Raw genomic sequence first — 6,967 nt, 5'->3', positions numbered from 1 at the left:
GTCTATCTCTCTCCACTGGGACCCATCAGATGGGGTGTCTCAGCATATTGTCTACCTTACGGTCTTCTTTATGCCACCGCAACAACTTTGCATGGTCTTTATTTCTGAACAAACGTTTTAAGCGTGGTATTGTAGGAGCATACCACATAACCTTGGCAGGGATTTTCTTTCTAGGACGTTGTTCACCCTTGACGTCACCAGGATCATCGCGCCTGATCTTATACCGCGCTGCTTTACATACCGGGCATTCATCCAAATTCTCGTATTCATTGTCATGGTAGAGGATGCAGTCATTAGGACATGCATGTATCTTCTAGATTTTTAATCCCAAAGGGCAGACAACCTTTTTTGCTTCGTACGTAGTGGTGGGCAATTCATTTGGCTTCGGAAGCATCTTCTTTATGAGGTTCAATAAATTCCTAAATGCCTTGTCGGATATACCATTATTTGCCTTCCACTGTAGCAATTCCAGTGTTGTACCCATTTTTTTTGCCCCTCTTCGGCCGTCGGGTATAGCAACTTCCTATGATCCTCAAGCATGCGCTCGAACTTAACTTTCTCTTTTTCACTTTCGCATTCTTGTTGTGCATCACGAATGGCATCGCCAAGAGCATCACCGAGATCATCTTCTGCCGCTACCTCTTCTTCATCTCTCCCCATTGTAGTATCATCAAAGGCAGCATACTGAGCAATAATGTCATCAATGTCTAAATCTTCTCCTTCACCTTCTTCCATCATGACCCCGCTTTCTCCATGCTTAGTCCAACATATATAGTTTGACATGAAACCTGACTTAAGCAAATGTGAATGAAGACTCATTGAGCTTGAATATTCCTTTAAATTCTTACATATGGCACATGGACAACACATGAAACCATCCCGCTTATTTGCCTCGGCCACACCTAAGAAATAGTGCACGCCCTCAATAAAGTCTTGGGAGCGGCGATCGGCATTATACATCCAATGGCGTGACATAATCTGCATTACACGACAAATTATGAAAACCTTGAACATAATTAAGTATTTTATTACACAACATAGATGACACACACACGGTTGATTAATTAACTAAGCCTGGCTACAACGTAAGCAATCCCAACTATCACTAAACAAACTAAAACTACAATGCACTTCAGTAACATAATTATTTCATGATCGTACGCAACTAAAACAGCCAAATCATTCTTCTGTTGAATATCAATAAGCTTCTCCCGCTGGCTCATCATCAGCAGCCGCTACCTCAAGCGCACCCAAATTCTGCACGTATGTAGCATAATCTTCCTCCCAGTACCAACCATCGCATCCATTGCCCTCCCACTAAAATTAAAGCCAAAAAATATTTAGTCAAAAATATTCAAGAAAAGCTGATCAATTAGCCATAATTATAAAATGCGTAAGAAACTCACATCGCGATCCGGGCACTTGTAGAAAACACGACCCTTGTTGGGTCCCTGTCTCTTGACTCGGTACTCCATCACAATCTTTTGCTTACACTTGCCGCAGATAATGAGAGGGATTTCTGGCCTCAGTCGTTTCACAACCGAACGAGAGGCCGAGGATCCGGTACCAGTTGTCATCTACTTTCTATACTTATTTTTGCAAACTAGTGTAAATTTCATATTTTCTAAAATGATATATTTAAACAAAACTAGTATGGATTTCACATGTTTCAATAAATAACCATCCGTACTAGTTGACCTTGCTTACGTGATCATCTCGGCCAGCATTTCTCCACCGGACGGCACCGTACTTGGCCAAGGAAGAGCTCCGATTCTACGAGAAAGGGAACACGGTCTTCCACGACCGTTGCCGCTCTCCCTCGTAGAATCAAAGCTCCTCCTTGACGTCCGTTACCGCTCGACAGAGAACATGTTGGCCGAGCTGAACACGGTCCGCAAGTTCAACTAGTACGAATTTTCTATAATTTTCTAACTATTTACTAAGTTTTTCATTTCATGGAAAATTAAATTCTAAAAAATAAAAGGCATGATTTATAAGTAGTTCATTTCATGGAAAAAATAATTCTAAGTGACCTGCTCGATATCGGCGAGCTCGCGGGCGTTTAGGTTGCCGAGGATAGTAACATTTGTAGATGACATTTGTAGGTCTGAAGTTATCAAATATCCATCAAATTATAGCTCAAAAACATGTTTCAATAAATAACCATCCGTACTAGTTGACCTTGCTTACGTGATCATCTCGGCGAGCATTTCTCCACCGGACGGCACCGTACTTGGCCAAGGAAGAGCTCCGATTCTACGAGAAAGGGAACACGGTCTTCCACGACCGTTGCCGCTCTCCCTCGTAGAATCAAAGCTCCTCCTTGACGTCCGTTACCGCTCGGCAGAGAACATACTCGCCGAGATGAACACGGTCCGCAAGTTTAACTAGTACAGATTTTCTACAATTTTCTAACTATTTTCTAAGTTTTTCATTTAATGGAAAATTTAATTCTAAGATCACGTAAGCCACCGGGGACGAGGATGGCGCGTGCTCCAGCGAGGACGAGCGAGGCGTGATTTTGATGAACTAATTTAACTTTTGTTTATCCAAACATATATGCAAATCATCATGTGATTTTGAGCTAAAAATGACATATAAAATCATAATAAAGTCCAACATATAAAGTTACACATGCATCTACATCGCAAAATGAGATAAGCTACTGATAAAACATAAGAGGATTAAGTTTGTTACCTCCAAAATCGAAGAGCAACACCAATGGAGGGGGAGAGAGCAAGAACAACAGCAAGCTGAAGAACAGAGGCAGCGAGTTTGAATGGAATGACTCGGGCTCGGGGAGAAAGAAACGAGCTGGATTATAGGCCGGGATAATTAGTCCCGGTTAGGGGGCCAAACCGGGACTAAAGATTAATCTTTATTCCCGGGCATCACCCAAACTGGGACTAAAGATCCCTGCCCCGCGGACGACCGTTGGACAGGGACCTTTAGTCCCGGTTGGTATTACCAACCGGGACTAAAGGGTCCTTTAGTCCCGGGGGCAAAAAATGCCGAGGCTAATGCCAAATTGGGACATCGTTCTAAAGTCTGTTCTCTAGTAGTGACCAATTCTCATAGCATTTACTCGCTTCTACACTATAGCTGGATAGCTTCTATTGAACTGAGGAGCAACCAATAAGCTAAGGGCAGCTACCACCTTAAACAGTATAAACACATGGATCAGTATTACTTTGTGACAGCTTTTTAAAGAGGAAAGTTATCACATTTGATTCATATCCTATCATGACAGCCACAATCTAAAATTTGGGATTTGTTGTGTGAAACAAACTAGAACCTTGTGAGAAAGTTCAGTTTTTTCAGCAAACAGTATCTATGAATTGGAGGGTGTGAATCATATCATAAGTTCATAACAAGCTCTAAATATGTATTGATCCTTATACCATATGGCTCCATCGGAGGCTTCTGCGCCTTAAGGATAATGCATATTTACTTCCGTCATTGTGTTCCACATTGAGCTTTAGGATGCAGATTGTAGCAGGCATACCTCATGTAGTTCTGCACAGAAAGAATAATGACAGCTAATATTTACGTAGTCCCTAAGATAGGTTTTTATGACCCAGTTTTCTTATAGCTATTCAAATGTCTTTATCCATGTATTTCAGCCTGTCTTATCTTTCACACAAAATTAGGTTTATGATTTGTTCAGAGATAAATGTGCAGCAACGCACTATGGAGCTCAGCTGTCCAAGATTCACATGAATACTGCAACTCGAACCTGGGACCTTCCAGTCACAGACGGTAAGACTCTACCGCTTGCACCAGGCCCGCCCTTCAGATGCTACATAATTTTTCCTTTGATGCTTCCACATTTAGCATCCTGGCCTCGAGTTCATGGAAAAATAGAGCAAAAACATATACAATATAAAATTTATTCATTGCTTTGTTTAGGTGTCTCCAAATACAATATAAAGTGTATGTTCAGATCACAGATATCACATATTAGATACAGATAAAAAAGCTCATGTGACTCCATCATGGCCAGAAACAAAATCATGCCCAGAAATCTGCACACAGGCAAGAATAGCACTATAAAACAATTGCAATTTCACAGACTAAATCAAATGCTGAAAACCTGAAGCTCTGCCAAGATGAACCATGAACAAGATTTGGGGCTACTTGCAGGCATCTCTACCAATCGAATTCATTTCACAGACTAAATCAACTAAGAATTCATTTCACATAGTACTTGCAGGCATATGTACACACTGAATCAATTACTTACCATGGAAGTCAGCGGGGGCAGGCGCTGGCGCGGGGAGGGGCTGCGGCCGGGCGCGGGCGCGCGGGTGGCCTGGTGTCGCGGTGGCGCGGGCACGCGGGCGGCGCACGGGGAGGGGAGGGCGGCGCGCGGCGCGGGGGCGGGCCGGCCTTGGCGGGCGGGCATGGCCGGGAGCGGAGGCGCGGGCTTACCATGTGATATCTGATATTAAGTCGTCACGTGTAGAGATGTCCTGGTTTGTAAGCATCGTACGTGACAACATGCACGAAATCTTCTCAAATTTTTATCATAGCCTCCGCATACGATATCACGACATCTCAACAAGTTTCTTGATTTTCGGACTTCGTTTGCTTTTTATAGAATTTAAAAACACTTCGAACGCAAGTTCGCGGTCATATTTCGTGAACAAGATGTTCGAAATTTCAGGTCCGTTCCTGGATACGGTCTCACACTACACTCAGTAACATGACTATCATTTTTTGAATCATTAAATTCGATTATTCGTACCACGTGCAGTTCAAATTTATATTTTTCGAAAAAATTCAAGTAAACGAAATAAAGTAACTAAATATATCAAAAAGCCACAAAAAAATCCCCAAATTCTAACTAGGAGTTCCTGTTACCTTAAAAGGGCTGCACAAAAAATTTGGAGGCAAAAAAAAAAACTTTGCCGAGTGCCAGGGCATGGCACTCGGCAAAGGGGGTCTTTGTCGAGTGCCAAGAATAAGGCACTCGGCAAAGAGGGTTTTGAATTTTTTTTAAAAAAAAATTCCTCTTTGCCGAGTGCCTTCACAGGGGCACTCGGCAAAGACATTTCGAAAAAAAAACTTTGCCGAGCACCGTGTCAGGGGCACTCGGCAAAGTATTTTCCAAAAAAAAAATCTTTGCCGAGTGCCAGATCTAGGACACTCGGCAAAGAAACTTTTTTAAAAAAAAACCCTTTGCCAAGTGCCAGATTGGGAGCACTCGGCAAAGTATTTTCCAAAAAAAAAATCTTTGCCGAGTGCCAGATCTGGGACACTCGGCAAAGAATTTTTTTTTTTAAAAAATCTTCTTTGCCGAGTGCCTAACAGCAGGCACTCGGCAAAGAAGGACGTGGCCGAACACCGTTACACGGGGCATCCTATGCCGAGTGCCGTGCTTTTGCCAGGAGCCTGGCACTCGGCAAAGAAGTCCTTTGCCGAGAGCCTTTTTTGCCGAGTGCAATTCTTTGCCGAGTGCGCCACTCGGCAAAGAAGGTCTTTGCCGAGTGCCCGATTTTTGACACTCGGCAAAGCAGTTTGCACTCGGCAAAGATCCCGTTTCCAGTAGTGAGTATGGTGTCTGTATTTGTAGGGTGTACTTGTTTGTACATATATGTACCATCATTATATGCATAATTGTTCATATGGATTCAAAATGCGTAAGCACCGAGAGGGAGTACTAGTTGGTTTGGCGTGCTAAGGAGATAATTAATCGAGATCGGCATGTGGTGTCATGCCACCTTGAGAATCTCTGCAATCTTTCACATGGTGTAGTACAGCTACTACATACATTGATCATAAAGTCAACTAGCTGGATGTCGTCACACCGTACTACGTCAACCCATGACTGCAGCCACGTGGAGTAATGTAGCCGCTTAATTAAACTGTACTCCTAGCATTAACTTGCATTGAACCTTTAAGTGTCACGTGGCAATAAAATAGAAAACTAACAAATGCTATGACTAGGAGATAATGATTAGAGTCTACAAAATTAAAATACCAAATGTTTCTGATTATTGTGAGAGTTTTTAATATTTAATTTTTCCTAGCATGTCTTGAGACAATTAACTTGGAGGCTCCTTGAGGGCCTCTATTTTTAATTTAATTTTTTCTAGTACATCTTGTGATAATTAACGTGGAGGCTTCTTGATGGCCTCTGTTTAGTAATTATAAGACAATATATATTATCAGATCTGAGGCGCCCGGTTTGTCTTGCTCCACATGGGATTCACGTGCATGCATGAGGGCTCCTTTGGGAAGCAGCAAATTAAATGAATTTAATTTAGGAGACATCTAAGTCTTTCATCAAGGACCAGCAAGTCTTCATTAAAAAATTTCACATGTTAGATTCTGTCCTTAGTCCTTCGACACCAGCACGTCTTGGAATAGATGCAGCTTATTTTTCGATCGTAATTTGAATATGGCATCTTAGAAAAGTATCTTATATATGAATCCATTGTTACTGGTTTTATGGTGCAATATTCAAATATGTTGATAAGACTTGTCATATTCTATCATGTCTTCCAATATACTATCGCTTCTCGTTCTTTGTCGATGACAATACTTGTTGCCTCCTGGGCGTGTGGGGTTTCGTGTCTAAGAGACCTCGTCGGTGATGTGTCCTTATCGTGCTCATCGTCGGAGACAAACACCATGACGTGTTCGTGTGCGACCACGTACATCCACAATACAGGAAGACATGCTTCTCCATCTTGCTGCCTTATAAAAAAACTAAATGCCTGCAGTTAGTTCACAAGAAACACTAGTTCAGAATAACAAACCAAAACCTCCAATTGACCTTGACAGTCACGTACTGCACCACTCCCATGTTTTACCCTAAGTTGTGCCAATCAGCTAAACATCGTTGACTTGATCTCTTGACACACTCTCCGAACATGGCCATCTCAATGCAAAATCATTTCTCCAATTGTTTTCTTGACTTGTGCGAAGCTAGGCCAAATGTAAGTAAAAATGAACAGCGCCT

Source organism: Miscanthus floridulus, chromosome 9, assembly GCF_019320115.1.
Source record: "Miscanthus floridulus cultivar M001 chromosome 9, ASM1932011v1, whole genome shotgun sequence".
NCBI lineage: Eukaryota > Viridiplantae > Streptophyta > Magnoliopsida > Poales > Poaceae > Miscanthus > Miscanthus floridulus.
This window is presented reverse-complemented; position numbering follows the sequence as displayed.